This window comes from Podarcis tiliguerta (assembly GCF_965153285.1).
Source record: "Podarcis tiliguerta genome assembly, chromosome: 8".
NCBI classification, from domain to species: Eukaryota; Metazoa; Chordata; class Lepidosauria; order Squamata; family Lacertidae; genus Podarcis; species Podarcis tiliguerta.
In genome coordinates, this window is record NC_139541.1 from 1,814,091 (window position 1) to 1,833,698 (window position 19,608).

General features: G+C 44.5%; 2 protein-coding genes across 7 annotated transcripts in view; both read left to right on the top strand.

Annotated features, from left to right (window-relative positions):
* Positions 1-19,608, top strand: part of ANKRD39 (ankyrin repeat domain 39) — a 320,177-nt gene that overhangs the window by 151,990 nt on the left and 148,579 nt on the right. The gene's annotated exons all lie outside the window — the stretch shown is intronic.
* Positions 1-19,608, top strand: part of FAM178B (family with sequence similarity 178 member B) — a 173,604-nt gene that overhangs the window by 114,281 nt on the left and 39,715 nt on the right. The gene's annotated exons all lie outside the window — the stretch shown is intronic.

Sequence of the window (19,608 nt, forward strand, 5' to 3'; positions counted from 1 at the left end):
ACCACGAGATATGGGATTCTTGGAGGCATCTGCTTCGCCAGCACGAGAAACAGAATGCTGGACTACGCAGACGATTCATCTAATCCAGCAGGGCTCTCTTAGTCTCACAGGCTCCCCCCTTCCCGCTAGCATCCTTTCCCTCCCTGCTGGAGTCTGGATTTGACACCCACATTGCTACCCCCTCTTTCGTGCCATTTCGATGGGAGACAATGGTGAGGTCAAGGAATGGTGGCTTTGGGTCAGTGTCATGTGAATTGATCCCTTTCAGCAGAAACCCACATCCTATCCTACAGAAGGTCAGGCCTGGCTGGGAACAGAGGCTGTCTTTCTGAGTGGCCTTTTCCGTTCTCTCGGGGGAGTGGGGTGGGATTGGCTTCCTTCCATTTGCTTGCTGTTCCATTGCCTTTTTAGGCTTGAAAACCCAGGCAGGCAGAGACAGTAGCTGATGGCAGCTCACAGAGCTCAAACAACCTTATTCAGGGCAGGCAGGGTGAAGCCTAAGAAATGGAGCTGGAGCTGCCTGCTAGCTCGGGTCCTTATAGGGGCTGAGAAGTGCAACCCCCGCCCTGCAAGTTGCACTTCCACTTACATGTATGCCAAGGGAGGAGGGTAGTCAATAATCCAGGGAGAATCCAGGGAGGACGCCTGCAAAAGATGAAGCCCATCTCCCAAACGGTTCTTCTGCCCTTGCAAATCTCCCCTGCAAAAAGGAATGGCACGGAAATGTTGGATTGGTGTCTCTCGTAAGTCTGCCCTTGTGTCCCTAGATTGTTGACTCATTTTATTTCGGTGTCAGGGTGCCCCCTAATCCACAGGGCTGCCTTTTTCAGGAGAAGGGATGGGAATCTTTTTTCCTGCAAGTCAGTTGGGGGAGCTGAAAACACAGAACTGCTGTCTGGTTGCTGGTGAGTGAACTGATCCCACAATTTCTGCCAAGGGAAGGGAACCCGCCGTGCAACAAGGGACTTGTCTGAGCCAGGGAAGAGGAGGCTGCTCTGCTTGTTCATTCCCAGTGCAGCCTCCGGCCCTCATCCTCTGACTACAAGCCCACAAGCCACAGCGCTCACTCCCATGTGACATCTGTGGGGTGCATGTGTGGGGTAGAGTCCTTTGGGCTCTGGTTCTGTGGTGTTGGGGCTCACATCATGTGAGCAGCGAGTGGCAGCTGAGACAGGAGCCAACAATCCCTTCTTTTTGCTAACGACAACAAAGTCACTGGAAACAAACGTCTTCACACTGGGGAGAAGCACGCAGGGCATTTCTAGACCAGCCAGGTCTATCAAGCTGCCCCCGCTGCGTGCCAAGCAGATCACACAGAGGCTGCTATTCAGAGTCAAGTCTGAGTAGGCAATGACGGGGAAACCAGTTCTGCAAGTTGGGAGCAGAAGACTCTCTTCCCCAGAGCAGTTTTAAAATAAATAAATAAAATCTTTTAAATTAATACAGCAACAAATGACGATATAAAGGCAGGCATTTGAACAGCACTTCTAACAATGTTAAAAGGTATCAACACTCCTGAAGCATGGCAGAAGGGGCAAGGCTGCCAGCTGTGCCAGCCAAATGCCTGTCACTTCATTGGTGAAAGTTGAAGAAAGCCAGGCTGACAAATCTGCTGTGAGCTGTTTCTGTATTATGCCTGTCTTCACCTTTCCTTTCTTCTCTCTCTCCCAGTTTTATTTGATTTCCTCCTCTCTCAGGCCTTTGCCAGTATTATATCCTAGTTTGTTTTGAGTGGCTTCAGAGATGTCTTGGGCTCATCAGCTCACTCAGTTGCCGCCTGGTCTCAAGAGCTGCAGTGCACAAGCTGGCCAGGTCAGAGTCCTTGCATTTGAGAGGCCTTCTTACTGTTTGATCCTTTCATCCACCTGCCCTGTCACCCTCCCTCCTCATGGGACTGAGAGCAAAGATTTGCTGCTGCAGCTGCTGCTTGACTTACCCAACATCCCTATCATGCTGCCATGCAAAGGGGCAGAATGCCATTAGTTCACTTCCCGGGCATTGTTGCTATTTTTGAGTGGGATTCCTTCACATACCAGCAAATTCAGGTTTGGAAGCTTTGGCAGAACAAAGCGGCTTCCCTAAAGGAAACCGAGGGGGGGATGTACTGGAAAGTGTGCAATAACAACAACAGAGGCTTTGACGCTACAACATCTAACCTTCCCGCAAACAAATCACATTAAATAGCCCATGCTGTCTAATCTCCCTGCAAACAAATCAAGATGAATGCTCAATAAACAGGTTGTCTTGAAGTGCCCACTGACATTGCCATGCTTTTGTCGCCAAGTATGTACCATGAGTTCAGAGCTCAGCCACAAGCAGCTGTTCTCCTGGCCTCAGCTCCTGCATCTGCAACGTGGGAATAAGAATAGTGCTTTTCCTTGGAAGGGTGACTGAAGCACGTGAAGTACTCTGAACAACTGGATACATTCTTTGTATTAATGTTGTATGTATTATTATGAACTGGATGGGGGTGAAGTGTGAGGGCCCTGGGCACACAGTTTTTGAGTGGGTGCGAACCAGGCGCCTCCATACAGGTGACCCCAGCGTGGCCCGGCCCAGTCCCCCATTTCTGCCCACCAAGGGCCGCGTTGGCTGGCTCCCCCTGTGCGGGGGGGGGGGGGGGGGTAGGCAGCTCAGTGCAGCCCCGCTTTGCTCCAGTGCACACCCATCCCAGGCACCGGCAACCAACATTACGTTGCTGAATCTGGCAATCTTTGGCCCACCTGTGATTCTGTTGCAAGAAAACTGGCTCTGCAATTCAAGACCCAGTGTCCATTGCTGAAAATCTGCCACTGCCTCTATTATGCCCCCCACCAAGAAAAAGTTGTCCTAAGGCAAAGAACTGGATAGTTCTGTTCTGCTTGTGCTGCACAGCATAGTTCAATAGCAGCATAGCAATTGCAGTATGCCCACAGCTCCATCGCAGAGCACACGACATCGGCAAGAAAACCAGAGCACATGTGTGTGTGCCTGTATAGACTGCAGTCTAAGGCTTCTGATCCAGGGTTTGGAGCTCCTGCAATTTCCTGCCAAACTCTGCTATTCTTTGTGTCTTCAGTGGGATGCTGAGCTGTTGTTTGCCGGCAGAATGGGTGAGTCTTGCTGTTAGGCACTTGACAGGCAGCCCTGAGTCACAAGCTGCTAACAACAAACCGGTTGGAGGACAGAGCGGGGGGCGAGCAGAGGCACGACACGCCTGCAAGCCGCTGCTTGAGCAGGCCCCTTGGCTCACACACATCCAGGGCTGGGCCAAGATGTTTTGCTGCCTGAGGCAAAGGACAAAATGGGGTGCGCGCGCGCACACACACACACACACCCTTTCGATGTTCAGAAGGCAACCAGACAGACAGCTGGATCTTACCTTGGCACTGATGATAGGACAGCATGCTGCAGTGCCCCTGAGGGCAGCAAGCTAGACCAGCAGGTGTAGAGCTGGCTATAGGGCACATAGAGGGCTTCCCCACAAAACCTCATGGCTCCCCAGTGTCTACCAGCGGAGGCGGCTGCTTTATTCTGCCCATTGTTAGGGCTGCATTGCTACAGGGGCCCAAGCTCTGCAGAAGCCCTGGGAGGAATTCCACACATCTCCCTGACATATCTTTTTTTAAAGTAGTTTTTTACTAAATTTTCTAAATTATATTTCAAAATATTCATTTAAACAACTTTAAATCAATGACTTCCATTCTTCTCTTTCAGTGGTTCGTTTTGCATACCATACAGCGCTGCATATTTTACATGAACTAAACCATTCAATAATCCATTGTTACATCTATCAAAACTTATTTACGCTGTTGAAATTATCTTAATGTTACCAGTGTTTTTAAATGAACACAGTTTTTACTCATATATTCCATAAACATTTTCCAGTCTTCTTTAAACTTGCATTTTTCTTGTTCTCTTATTCTGTGTGTTAAGTCTGCAAGTTGCCATTCTTCTTTGGTTGGGACCTCACTCGTTTTCCATTTTTGAGCTAACAAGACACGGGCTGCAATAGTGGCCTACATAAATAGTCCTTTTTGACGCCTGGGAATTTCCCTCTGAATTATCCCCAACAAAAAGGACTCTTTTTGGAAAGGTACTGTGATGGGATGAAGAGCTGCTTGTGTGTAAATTGCAATCCCTCAGAGTTTGAACAGCTTCTCAAACCTCTGCCTGTGACGGAGCCCCTCCAGCATGGCTGCGTCAGTCGCTAGCAGAATCCGAAAGTGGCTGCTTTCGGAAACGTTTCCAACATAAAAGCTCCTTAACGGAAACACGTCTTCTGGACTCTCTGCGTGACAGTTTCCGCCGAGGAACGGGTGTTCCTATAGGGGGTCCTGAGACTTCCCCACTGTTTTCACTGGAAGCATCTCTGAGCCATTCCTCCGACTCCCCTTCCCTTGACGTTCCTGTTCGCCCCCTACTGGTTCCCTCTTCAGGTGTCAAGTCTCTCTCTACCTCAGAGAGCCTTGGCACCTCCTGTCCTGCCGATGGCAGTTCCCTGACATCCACCTCCCCTCCAGGGCCCCCTTCACCCCCTCCCGTCTCCTCCCCTACGGGTTGTGAGGAGGTAAAACCCCGGAAAGAACCTTCCTCATCGTCTGAAGTTTCGAACACCTTTCTCCACTCGTTGTGGTTCCTAGTCTCTCGGTACTCCTCGTCATCTGAGTCCGTTCCTTCTTCCAACTCCGACTCCGCGAATCCTTCCAGTTCCTCTTCCTCGTCTGTGGTGCCGAAATACTCCCTTCTAAACCTTGCTACCGGCTGTGGTTTCCGCGGGAATCTTTGGTGGAACGTTTCTGTTAAAACCTCGTCATTGACCTCCTCTGCAGTCACCCAGGTGTTTTCTGACTCCGGTTCCCCTTCCCACGCCACTAAATACTCCACCTGATTGCCCTTCCACCTGGAATCGAGGATTTCCGCTACATGGTTACTGCTTTCCCTCTCTTCCAAGACCGGTCCCCTGGTGTGCTCCTCTTCACCTCCCCCCTTGTACGGTGACAGTAATGACCTGTGGAACACTGGATGCAATTTCATGTGGTTGGGTAACCGGAGTTTGAAAGCCACTGGGTTGACCTGCTGAATGACCTCAAAGGGTCCCAATCTCTTGGGTCTTAATTTCTTACAACCCCCTTTGAACGGCAACCCTTGGGTGGACAACCACACCTGATCCCCCACCCTTATGGTTTCACCTTCCCTCCTGTTCTTGTCTGCCTGCTTCTTATATTGAGCCTTGGCCCTTTCTAAGTTGAGCTGAAGCTGACGATGGATCGCTTCCATCTCTTCTACAAACTGTTCGGCCGCTGGGACGCTCCATCTCTCGCCCCCCTCCCCCGGGAATGCCCTGGGGTGACACCCGTAATTGGCCAAAAAGGGGCTCATCCCTGTGGACACATGCTCCGCATTGTTGTAGGCAAATTCTGCCAGCGCCAGCTTTTCGACCCAATCATTCCCTCTGTCATTGACATAGCACCTCAGATATTGTTGGAGGATGCCATTTGCTCTTTCCGCCTGCCCATTGGTTTCAGGATGCCGGGCCGTCGAAAAATTGACTTCCACGTGCAGCAAGCTCATGAGCTTCCTCCAGAACCTGGAAGTAAATTGTTTCCCGCGGTCCGAGACAACCCTCAAGGGGGCGCCATGCAGCCGGAAGACGTGTTCTACAAACAACTTCGCTGTTTCTTCCGCTGTGACTGCATGTGAACATGCTACAAAGTGGCACATCTTAGTTAACAGGTCCACTACTACCATGATGGCCGTCTTCCCTTTGGATTTGGGCAGATCCGTCATAAAATCTATTGATACCGCCTCCCAAGGCCGTTCTGGCGTGGGTAGTGGTTCCAATAACCCTGCCGGCGCCCTTCTTTCCCCCTTGGCCCTCTGGCATTGGTCACACCCTCTTACATACTCCTTTACATCTTCCCTCACCTTGGGCCACCAAAACTCCCTGGTGACCATCCACATGGTCTTGTGTTGTCCAAAATGTCCCGCCGTGGGACTATCATGCAACTGCTTGAGTACCCTCCCTCTCAATTCACCTTCTGGTATATACAGTGCCTCTTTGTAATACAATGCCCCATTTCTTTCTTCAAAACCCTCCGGGCTCTCACCCTCTCCCCTGAGGCCTCTGAGCTTATTTTGGGCATATTCGTCAGTTTCCGTTTCTTCTACCAGCTCTCGTCTCCCCACCAGCGCCGCCCCACACACCCAGCGGTCCTCAGGAATGACATGTCTTTCTTCGCTTGCCCCCTCCCCTTCCAAGTACTCTGGTTTGCGTGAGAGAGCGTCCGCCCTGACGTTCTCTGGGCCTGGTACATAACAAATCTCAAAGTGGAATTTGGAAAATTCCTGTGCCCATCTCACTTGCCGTTGGTTGAGTACTCGAGCTGTTCTCCAATACTCCAAATTCTTGTGGTCGGTGCACACTTGCACCTTGTGTTGTGCCCCAATCAATAAATGTCTCCACCTCCGGAACGTTTCGTGAATGGCAAGTAGTTCCCTGTCATACACCGTGTAGTTCCGCTCGGACTTATTCAGCTTCCTCGAGAAAAAGGCACACGGTCTCCACCCTGACGTATTTCTTCCCGGCTGAAGAAGCACAGCCCCCACCGCTCTGTCTGACGCGTCTGTCTCCACCCTCATGGGCTTCTGTAGGTCCACATGCAGAAGTTGTTCTTCCGAAGCGAAAGCCCTTTTCAGTTCTTCAAAAGCTCTCTCCGCCTCCGCCGTCCAAACAAATTTCTTCTTGCTACTGAGGCAGTCGGTGATGGGCGCCGTCAAGTGTGCAAAATTCTTGATGAACTTCCGATAAAAGTTCCCAAACCCCAGGAATCTTTGCACATCCTTCTTGGTTTTCGGTGTCTTCCATTCCAGCACCGCCTGGACCTTGCCTGGATCCATGGCCAATCCTTGGTCTGACAGGCGGTACCCCAGGAATTCCACCTCCTTGGCATGAAACTGGCACTTCTCCAGTTTCACCCACAGCTGATTGGCTTGCAGCCGGCCCAACACTTCTCTCACGTCCCTCACATGCTGCTCTTCATTTTCCGAATACACCAACACGTCATCCAAAAAGGCCACACAATTCTTGTAGAGCAACGGCCCCAGGACGTGGTTGATGAAAGCTTGAAAACATGCGGAGCCGGCTTGGAGACCGAAGGGCATTACAAGGTATTCAAATGCTCCCAAAGGGGTGAACATGGTGGTCTTCCATTCATCCCCCTTCCTTATTCGTATCAGATTATACGCCCCCCGCAGGTCCAGTTTTGTAAAAATCTTCCCCTTCCTCACCCTGGTCAGAATGTCATCAATTCGGGGCATAGGAAAGGCCAGGGGTTCCGACACGGCGTTCAGGGCCCTGAAATCCACTACAAGTCTCGGCTTATCTGTGTTTTTTTTGTCCACAAAAAACACTGGGCTGCCCCCCACCGCTCGGGACTCTCTGATGAAACCCCTCTTCAGGTTTTTGTCAATGAACTCCCTCAGCTCCTGCATCTCCCTGTCTGACATGGCGTACAGCTTGCCCACTGGGAGTTGAGCCCCCGGGAGTAGGTTGATTTGACAGTCAAAGGGTCTATGCGGCGGCAGTTTGTCCGCTTCTCTTTCGCTGAATACGTTGCTCAGATCTGCATATTGCGGAGGCACCTCCCCTTGCTTCATTACCTCCATCCCAGCTAAGGTGATCTTGGCTCCCCCTGGATCCTTCCCCTGCTTGCAGTGTTCCAGGCAATGCGCCGACCCAAAGGAGACCACCCTCTGGTGCCATCCCACTAGAGGATCGTGAAGTGCCAGCCAGCTCATCCCCAAAATAATGGGAGCTCCTCCCAATGTGGCCACATTAAACGCTATCCTCTCGGTGTGTCTTGCCACCCTCATTATCATGGGAACAGTCTGTTGGTTCACTTCTCCTCCCAACAGCTCTCTGCCGTCAATCGTGGTTACCTGCAGGGGTTTACTTAAGGGGAGGGTTTGTATCTGGTGCTCAGCTGCGAACTCCTTACTCATGAAATTACAGGAGCTGCCTGAATCCAGCAGGGCTTTGATCTGTAGGGGGTGTCCATTTGGCAGCTCTAGCAACACCTCTATCACTAGAGCAGGCCTGGGAGGTTCTGGTGCGGGCACTCTCACTGCTTTTGAGCCTGGCTGCTGTGCCCCGACGGCAGCCAGGCGTTGGCTTTTACTTGCTCTGTGCTTTCCTCCTCCTCTCCCCCAACAGCTCCTGCCATGCCTTGCCATTCCTTTCTCCGTGGACAGACTCTGGCAAAGTGTCCTGGCTGTTGGCAGAGATAGCATTTTTCCCCGCCCTTTCCCTCTTTCTTCCGCCCTTCACCGATGTTTGAAACTGTGCGCGCACGCGCTGTTCCCACTTCCATCGGCTCTGCCGGCGGGAAAGGCTGCTCTGGAATGTCTGGAATGCGGAGCTCCCTCCAACGTTCTCCTTTCCCCTCCCGCTTCTCCAAAGCCCTCGCTTCCTGGCGCGCTCCAATGGCTAGCGCGGCTTTAGTCAGCTGGTCCATAGACTCTGCTCTGGGGTTCCGGGAAAGTTCATCTTTCAAGGACGAAGACAGACCCTCTTCGAAAAGCATTTGAATGGGCTCAGAAGCCAAGTCCCACCCCAATCGATGAATCAACATAGTGAACTCAGTCCAGTACTCACGGACAGTCCGGTTTCCCTGTTTGCAAGCCATTAACTGCCTTCGCACCCCTCCCTGCTCAATGTCACTGGAAAACATCAGGTCCATGGCACGAAAAAACTTCATCGCGTCCTTTAGGATCTCATTATTTGCTGCCATCAAGGGTCTAACCCAGTCCTTCGCCCCTGATTCGAGGTGGCTAATTACAAAAGCCACTCGCGATTCCTCATCAGGGAAGTCATCGAATTGCAGATTGAGAGCATATTGCATCTCTGTCCTAAAGGCATGGTAGTTCCTGGGGTCCCCCCCAAATTTCTGCACCAATCCTGGCATCTTTCTGTTGAGTGGGGTGGCTTTCTCCCTCCCCCTCTCTGCATCCTGAGCCCTCCTTTCTTCCAGCCTCGCCGTCTGCAAGGCAAGCTGGATTTCCAACGTCCTATACCTTTCCTCCAGGCTTGGACCTCCTCCAGCTGCCCCTCCGGTTCCTGCTGGTTCGCTCATGATGCCTCTCCCTGGCACAAGCTAGCTGTCGATGACTTTCGGATTGCTGTGATGGGATGAAGAGCTGCTTGTGTGTAAATTGCAATCCCTCAGAGTTTGAACAGCTTCTCAAACCTCTGCCTGTGACGGAGCCCCTCCAGCATGGCTGCGTCAGTCGCTAGCAGAATCCGAAAGTGGCTGCTTTCGGAAACGTTTCCAACATAAAAGCTCCTTAACGGAAACACGTCTTCTGGACTCTCTGCGTGACAGTTTCCGCCGAGGAACGGGTGTTCCTATAGGGGGTCCTGAGACTTCCCCACTGTTTTCACTGGAAGCATCTCTGAGCCATTCCTCCGACTCCCCTTCCCTTGACGTTCCTGTTCGCCCCCTACTGGTTCCCTCTTCAGGTGTCAAGTCTCTCTCTACCTCAGAGAGCCTTGGCACCTCCTGTCCTGCCGATGGCAGTTCCCTGACAGGTACTTTTGAACATTTTTTCCAGTTCATTATATATCATTTCTCAATATTATTTTACCCTTTTACAAGTCCACCACATATGATAAAACGTACCCTCAACCTTGTTACATCTCCAGCACTTATTTTCAAAGATAATTATATAAAGATCTAGAATGAAATAAAGAGGGATATGGAGGTATAGGGAAGGATGAATGAGGTATAGGGAAGGGTGGATTCTCTCTACCAGATTTGAAATTATATTATGAAGTGTCCTTCTCTGCTGGCTACGGGAATGGATAATGCTAAAAAATACAGATGTATTAGACTGGAAAGGGCATGATCATAGATTTGGTTGGCATGCATACTTAGGATATGGGAAAACAAAGGTACACAAAGGGTTCCTGAACCACATTATAAAGAAATCAAGTTATATGGTACAGGAAACATATTAAAATTTATTAGAGAATAAAACGTCATGATGGCTTTCCCCACTTGAAGCAATATCTGTTAAAAAAATTAACATGAAAGGAGAATGGACAATCTATAGAGAGCTGTTAACTGAAATGGAAAATCAATTGAAATTGAAAAAAAATCTAGATATAAGGCACCTATTAACGGACTGGTTTCAATATCACCAATTAAGTGACATATTTAGGAGCAACAAAGGAGTGGGCTTTGGGAAGGAATTCTCAAGGTTCAAAAAAGAATTATTGGAGAACAATAAGAAACTATTATCAAAAATGTATAAGCTACTGTTGGGACACTAAGGATGAAGAAGTTAAAGCTGTAATATACACTGGGCAAAAGATGTGGGTTATAATATACAATTTAACTTATGGGAGAAGTTGTGGAAAGAGGATTTGAAATTTATGGCTTGTTGTACATTGAGAGAAAACTACATGAAAATGATGTACTGTTGGTATTTGACTCCAGTAAGATTACCAAAAATGTATAAAAACACCTCCAACTGATGTTGGAAGTGTAAAGATAAAGAAGGTACTTTTTACCACATCTGGTGGACATGTAAAATAATAAAAGACTTCTGGGAAATGATATATAATGAATTGAAAAAAATGTTTAAGATAACTTTTATCAAAAAACCAAAAGACTTTTTACTAGGGTTAACAGGAGATGAAATACCAAAAGATTTTTTTTGAAAGATATTTATTAAAATTTCAACATGTTACAAAAATAAGAAAAAAGAAAAAGAAAATACAAAATAAAAGCAATTAAAAACAAATCTTTCCATATCTTGTCTTTCATTTGCTTGTTTCCCTGACCTCCTCACACCTCCCTCTCTTTGTATTCCAGTTCAGTTAGTTAATTCAGCAAATCCTTTCCCTCTTTTATCTTAATATATTATAGCTTTAGATTATCACCTGTTAACAGTCCATTTTTACATATTCCTTTGTAACATTGCTGCTAAAAAAAACCCACTTAACTTCAATCCAACATCATTCTAACATTCATTAATTTTGCAGTATTTCTGTAAGTAGTCTTTAAATTTCTTCCAATCTTCTTCCACCGACTCTTCTCCCTGGTCTCGGATTCTGCCAATTTCCGCCATTTCCGCCAATTTCCGCCATTTTCGCCAATTCCATATAGTCCATCACCTTCATCTGCCATTCTTCCAGAGTGGGTAAATCTTGTGTCTTCCAATACTTTGCAATAAGTATTCTTGCTGCTGTTGTAGCATACATAAAGAAAGTTCTGTCCTTCTTTAACACCAATTGGCCAACCATGCCCAGGAGAAATGCCTCTGGTTTCTTCAGAAAGGTATATTTAAATACCTTTTTCATTTCATTATAAATCATCTCCCAGAAAGCCTTAATCCTTGGGCACATCCACCAAAGGTGAAAAAATGTGCCTTCAGTTTCTTTACATTTCCAACATTTATTATTGGGCAGATGATAGATTTTTGCAAGCTTGACTGGTGTCATGTACCATCTGTATATCATTTTCATAATATTCTCTCTTAAGGCATTATATGTCGTAAACTTCATACTTGTGGTCCATAACTGTTCCCAGTCAGCCATCATTATGTTATGTCCAACATCTTGTGCCCATTTAATCATAGCAGATTTCACCGTTTCATCCTGAGTATTCCATTTCAACAGCAAGTTATACATCTTTGACAAAATCTTGGTTTTGGGATCTAACAGTTCTGTTTCCAATTTTGATTTTTCCACCTGGAAGCCGATTTTCTTATCCAAATTATATGCCTCCAAAAGATTTAAAAAGACTATGTACGCAACAACAGCTGCAAGACTGCTGCTTGCCCAGAAGTGGAAGGAAGAGAAAGTCCCAAGTAAAGAAGAGTAGATAACCAAGATGATGGACTATGCCAAAATGGCAAAGATGACCATGAGGATCAGGCACCAAGATGACAAGAAATTCAGTCAAGGGTGGAAAAAATTTATAGAAACCACTGTGTATACATATAAACGTTAGCAGGATTGTTGTAATACTTATAATGTACTGTAATATGACTTAAGGTAAAAAAGGAGATAAAATGGATTAGAAAAATGTAATTAGATGCAAAAAAATTAGGGAAAATTTGGAAACCAGAGGGGCAGGGGGAAGTCCGAGGGATCTAAGTAATCCCAGAAGTGTAGAAATTGAAAATGATGTGAATGTATAAGGATATTGTTTTTAAAAATGATATATACACACACACACACACACACACACACCGTATATAAACTTGGTCTCTATGGACTGTCTCAGTCAATGGTTTTTTAGTCTATTAGCTAAAATTGTGGCAAACAGTGTAATAGTTGCAATTCAGTAAAGAAATAGGTCTGTAATTTTTTGTCTTTGTTAGATCACTGTCCTGCTTGGGGATCAGGGTAGTAAAGGCATCTTTCCATGATACAGGAATTACTCCCGTCTCCAATATTCTATTCATGGTATCATTAGGCGGGTCGATAAGAGCATCCTGGAACTTTTTGTAATAAATTGCTGTAAGTCCATCTGGTCCCAGTGCGTCCCCCATCTTCATTCTCTGCATTGCCATTTGTACTTCCAATATTGATATGGGTGCATTCTAACTTATCTGGTTTTCTTTGGATGCTTGTGGTATGTTACAGTTACTCAAATAAGAGTCCATTTTCTTACACTCCTTTTTACCACGGTGATATAGTAACCTATAAAATTTTCCGAATGCTTTCCTTTTTTCTTTTGGGCTTGTCAGGTGTTTATCCTCATCAATGATATTATTTATTATGAATAATAATAATGTATTAACTGAAAATTTGGAAATTACAAAGGGCACAAGACAAGGTTGTCTGTCGTCTCCATTATTATTTATCATTATTTATCATGGTCCTGGAAGTCCTGTTAAGAAATATGAGAAATGAGGAGCAAATTAAGGGAATTCGAGTCGGTCGGAATGAATACAAATTAAGGGCCTTTCCAGATGATCTTGTTAAACAGTGGAAGAACCATTAATCAGTGCTAAAAGAGCGCTTGAAATAATTGAACAATTTGGGCAAGTAGCAGGTTTTAAATTAAATAAATACAAAAATGCTTGTAAAGAATATGAATCGGGATTTGTAAGACAAATTGCAACAAGAAGGTATAGAGGTGGTTAAAAAAGTAAAATATTTAGGAGTATGGCTAACATCTAAAAATATTAATTTGTTTAAAGATAATTACATACCAGTGTGGAATGGCATCAAAAGAGATTTAGAAATATGGGGAAGAATAAAACTATCCCTGTGGGGTAGAATTTCTGTGATTAAAATGAATGTGCTACCAAAGATTTTTTTTCTATTCCAGTCAATCCCAATTATAAATGGACAAAGCAATTTTAAAGAGTGGCAAAAAGTAATTTTAAGATATATCTGGCAAGGGAAGAAACCAAGAATTAAATTTAAATTACTTACAGATGTAAAAGAAAGAGGTGGCTCCGCCTTGCCAGACCTAAAATTGTATTACGAAGCCTCTTGTCTGTGCTGGCTCAGGGATTGGATTTTATTAAAGAAAACAGATCTATTAGATCTGGAAGGATATGATAACAGATCTGGGTGGCATGCATACTTATGTTATGATAAATTAAAACAAGGGTTTTTTGAACCATATATTTCAAAAATCATTATACAAGGTATGGAATAGATATAAGAGTTTGTTAAAATATAAAACACCATGGTGGTTATCGCCATTGGAGGCTACAAGTGTAAAAAAGTTAAATATGGAAGGAAATTGGGCCACCTATGAAAATTTGGTGATTGAAGTAGACACATAGCTGTCAACCTTCCCTTTTTTTGTGGGAAATTCCCGTATTTCAGCGCCGTTTCCCGCTGCTATCCCGGATTGTTAGATATCCCATAGACTGTCTCCGGGACAGGTGAGGCTGCTGATCCCTTATTTTCGAGGCTGCTGATCCCTTATTTTCAAATCTGAAAGTTGACAGCTATGAGTAGACAATCAGTGGAAATTAAAATCTTACGAAGAAATTAAAAGCTTAGTGAAAGATTGGTTGCATTATCATCAAATAAATGTAATATTTAAAGAAGATAAGAAAAATAATGGGTTTGAATCTACAAAATCCAGGTTTGAAGTAGATTTGTTGAGTTCTAAAATTAAAATATTGTCAACAATGTGTAAACTACTTTTAGAATGGCACATGAAAGATGAGGAAGTTAAATCAGTTATGATACATTGGGCAAAAACATTGGTTATAATATACAATTAGAGGATTGCGGAAAACTTTGGAAAGATGGAATAAATTTTACAGCTTGCAGTTCACTTAAAGAAAATGTATGAAAATGATTTATAGATGGTACATAAACCAGTGAAGTTGGCAAAAATGTACAGACTAAATAACACTGGTCAACAACAAATTTGTTGTCTGCATTTTTTCAGCTGATTTAGGATGAATTTGATGCGCTGAATCCAAAAATCACATTGGTTTTGCTCAATCAGGTCAAGTTTTTGAGCTATGGCCACGTCGTTTTTTTACGTTTTTGTTCACATGTACGCTTGTATGGAGCATTTTAGAAGAAGTTGGTGGGGGTAAAATGCCATGTTGAATAATTGTTTTGATTGGAAATGATTATTTTAATGACAAGAAGTATTCAGATTCGATAGTTCTGGGTGATTATGTCGAAAAGGGATCAGTTTGAAGTCATAAAACCTCGAAATCTTCCATAAATTGGTGCGGCAAAGCATAAAGTTGGGGGATCAAAACCCCTGGCTCACTCAAGTACACTGAAGGAGAACTAAGAAGGGGTGAAGTATGTGCTGGAGAAAATTGGTTATGATCAGCATAAGTGGTTTATTTGTGTTGACCTGAAGATGGTGAACTTTTTGTTGGGACAACAGTCTGGCTTCACCTAGTACCCATTTTTCTGTGCATGTGGGATAGTAGGGACCGTGCTCAGCATTACATGAAGAAGGATTGGCCTGTGCGGGAGGAATTGGTGCCTTGCAGAAAAAGGAACGTCATCGGCCAACTGGCCAAAATATTGGGAGATCTTAGAACAAGATGGAGATAAATTGAAACTGCAGAGTTTTGACAAACTAAAAAGCAGAGTCCGTGATTGGCTTCATTATTATCAGATAATGGAGGCTTATAAATTGGATAGGAAAATTGGCTTCCAGGTGGAAAAGTCAAAATTGGAAACAGAACTGCTAGAACCCAAAACTAAGACCTTGTCAAGAATGTATAACTTGCTGTTGAAATGGAACACACAGGATGAGACGGTGAAATCTGCAATGATTAAATGGGCCCAAGATGTTGGTCACAATATAATGCTGGCTGACTGGGAACGGTTATGGACCACTGGTATGAAATTTACGGCATGTAATGCCTTAAGAGAGAATATTATGAAAATGATATACAGATGGTACATGACCCCAGTCAGGTTAGCAAAAATCTATCACTTGCCCGATAATAAATGTTGGAAATGTAAAGAAACTGAAGGAACTTTCTTCCACCTTTGGTGGACATGCCCAAGGATTAAGACATTCTGGGAGATGATCTATAATGAAATGAAAAAAGTGTTTAAATACACCTTTCTGAAGAAACCAGAGGCCTTTCTTCTGGGCATGGTCAACCAACAGGTGCAAAAGAAAGATAGGACTTTTTTTATGTATGCTACAGCAGCAGCAAGAATACTCATCGCACAGCATTGGAAGACACAAGAACTACCCACTCTGGAAGAATGGCAGATGAAAGTAATTGACTATATGGAACTGGCTGAAATGATCGGCAGAATCAGAGACCAGGGAGAAGAGACAGTGAAAGAAGATTGGAAGAAGTTCAAAGATTATTTACAGAAATGTTATAAGATTAATGAATGTTAGAAGGACATCAGATTGAATGTAATAAGGTTATTAGTTAAAAATTTTAAAAATTAAAAGATCCAACATTTTAAGATATAAGAATTGAACAATCTAACATAGGATATTTAAATTAAGACAAAAATCTAATTAAGACAGAGGGAAGGGATTTGCTGTCTGATGGTATGATTTGGAATACAGGGAAGGGAGGCTTGGGGAAGTCAGAGAAACAAGTTAATGCAAGGAACATTATGAAGATAAAATTGTTTTTTATTCTTGTCTTTTTTATTCTCTTTCTTTTTTCTTTTTTTTGTAACTGTTATTTTTTTCTGTTCTGTTTGTTGTTTATTGTATGTTGTCTTTATGCTAAACTTAATAAAAAATATTTTTTTTTAAAAAAAAGGAACGTCATCAACGACCCTCTGGTGGACAGAGACAGAATACTCTTCCCACCGCTGCACATCAAGCTCGGACAAGGATGGTGACTGCTTCACTTACTTGTGCCAGGATTGACCATGGAGAAGTTGAAAGCTGGCATCTTTGACGGTCCTCAGATGCGTCAGCTCATCAGAGATCCAGAGTTCGGAAACTCAATGAACGAAGTGGAACTGGAAGCGTGGAAGGCATTTGTTCTGGTAGTGAAGAACTTCATTGGCAACAATAAGGCCAATGGAAGAACTTCCTGACAGTAAGAGCTGTTCGACAGTGGAATTTGCTGCCAAGGAGTGTGGTGGAGTCTCCTTCTTTGGAGGTCTTTAAGCAGAGGCTTGACAACCATATGTCAGGAGTGCTCTGACGGTGTTTCCTGCTTGGCAGGGGGTTGGACTCGATGGCCCTTGTGGTCTCTTCCAACTCTATGATTCTATGATTCTATGATTCTAAGGCCAGAAACTACGCAGAACTTGTCAACAATATGCTGACTGCTTTCAGAAACCTGGGCTACAACATGAGCGTCAAAATGCACTACCTATTTTCACATATGGACCGGTTTTCTGAGAACCTGGGTTCAATGAGTGACGAGCAGGGGGAGAGATTCCATCAGGACATGAAAGAGATGGAGACCAGGTATCAGGGTCGCTGGGACGCAGTCATGATGGCTGACTACTGTTGGACTCTGAAGCATTCCAGGAGTTCCAAGAAACGGAAGTTCAAGCCCTGACGTTTGAAAAATGGTGAAGCAACATGCAATTTACGTGTACTTACCTTTATCAATGCCCACCATACAGTTTACAGTAATCGATGTTTCTATCAGGTAATCAATATATGTTGTTGGAAAAACTTTTTTTTCTCTTAAAAACATATTTAGGATGATATGTGTTGACAAAAATCAGCTGATAATGCCACAAAAATGTAATCGATTTTGTCACAAGATCTGATTTTTTCAAATCAACATAGCACAAAAACCTGACCTGATGGAGCGAAACGGATGCCATTTCCTGATTCAGCAGTGCAAAAATACCCTAAATCAGTTGTAGAAATCTAGACAACATTCAAAAAGTAAAAAATTGTTGCCCAGTTTAATCAATGTTGTAAATGTAAAGAAAAAGAGGGTACCTTCTCCCATATGTGGTGGATTTGTAAGAAAGTGAAGGCTTCCTGGGAAAGGATATATAATGAACTTTATTAAAATGTTGAAATATGCATTGTAAAGAAACCAAAAGCCTTTCTATTGGGTGTTGTAGGTAGAGAAATACATAAGCAAGATAAAACATGGTTTTTGGAGTCCTTTTTGTTGATAGATAGATGATTAGATAGATAGATAGATAGATAGATAGATAGATAGATAGAGATAGATAGATCTCTCGGGGGTTGGACTCGATGGCCCTTGTGGTCTCTTCCAACTATGATTCTATGAGAGAGATATTATTTATTATCTTATTCTTTCCTTCTTTTTTAAGTTGCCATGCTAGCAGTTTGCCTGGTTTATTAGCAAATTCAAACTTTTTCTGTTTCATTAATTTAATTTTCTGTTCAATCTCCTGATTCACTAATAGCGAAAATTGTGCCTGAAGTAATTTAATTGCTTGTATGATATTTTCATCCTTTGGTTTTAGAATTTGTTCCTTCTCCTTTTCTAATAACGCCTCTGACAACTCCTGCTTCTTTTTTTCCTTTTCCTTTTTTTTTAGAAAGCGTTTTGTTGAATTTAAAAAACCTCTCATTGCCGCTTTACTAGCGTCCCATACTATACTTAAGTCTGTTTCTTTGTTGAGATTAAAATCAACAGATTATTGTAGGGATTGAATCCCCCTGTTTACGTTCTGTTCACTTTGCAGTATGGCATTGTTTAACCTCCTTCTAAATGAGGAACATTTTTCACCTGCTGTTGTCATCAAAATGGCATTATGATTGTTCTAGGCTGAATTTCCACCTTTTTTACCCTAGTTATTAATTCTTTTGAAGCCCAAAGGTGATCTATTCTGGAAAAAGAATTGTGAATAGAGAAGAAAAATGTGAATTGGCGTTCTAACGGGTGCTTAAAAAGCCATAGATCAATCAAATCAAAGTTGGACACCATATTAAAGAACGCAATTGGTAGTTTCCCTTCCTATGAGTCAGTTTTCCTTACGGTTCTGTCTTCATCAAGGGAGACCTGGCATATCTTTCACCTGTAATATAAGGCACCCATCCCTTGCTGCCTCCACACCCAGTCTGAAAATTGCCAGATTCTGCCTGGAAGTGCACTGAGGAATACAGAAACGGGGTGCCAGTAATAGCGCCCCCCCCCATGTGGAAGAGCTGCACAGCCGAGAACGGCTTCCCAGAACACCTATGTGGTGCCCCCCTCTCCCACTCTTTTCCTTCCAGTCCCTCCCCCCCAACTCACTTTTCCATGAAGTCCACAGCCTTCACCTCTTGCTACCTTTGCGGCTCTTCATCCTTGCCTTTGTCAGCAAAGTATCTCAAAGGAGGGACAGCAAAGGAAAGATATCAAGGGGTGAATCCAAGGAAATGTCCTTAGACAGGGCTTGGGCCGGGCGTAAATCGGGAAGGAGGAGGACATGGGGCCAAAGGCTTGTCCTCAGCCCAATGTTTAGACCCACGTGTTGCCAGCAGTGGGTGGTCAAATGTGCTTGTTTCTGAGCTGTACCACTTCTGGTGCCAGCTGAAGAGTCACATAGTTGAATGCTCCGCCATGCCAGGGGAAAAATAAAAATCCCCATACACAGAAAAGGTGTATGTGGGGGGCAAGGCTGGCTTGTGAGTGTTCTCCTGGACTTATAACTGTGTGCGGATCTGTTTGTTCACATTGCTTTCAATATTGGGAGCACTTCAATTCATGTGAGTCCCCACCTGCAATTCTGAAGTGGTACAGTCCAAACATCTGCAGTTTGTGGGAATGGTGCCAGAGTGAATAGTGTTTCACCCGTTGATCTCCGCGTGCGTCTGACTCGGTGGGCTTTCGATCTTCGCGGGCCTCTTGGCTGGGCTCTCGGCTGCAGCCCCTGGAACTGAAGGGCCTGGCCCGGCCTCTATTATTAGGTCGCAGCAAAGCACACAGCTGCTCTTGGTGCCAGGTGTTGCCGGGACAAAGCAGCCGCCCCCCTTCCCATGCTGCCATGGGGCTCGGCTCCTTCTGAAAGGCAGAAGGGGGAAGAGGTTGGCTGCAGCAATGGGGGAGAAATTGCCCTTTGGATTCTTAGTTCACACTTTCTGAAAATAATATGGGAATTTCACAATACATGAAATTCACATTTATAAACATTTGTATGCAAATAATATGTACAGTGGTACCTCAGGTTACAGACGCTTCAGGTTACAGACTCCACTAACCCAG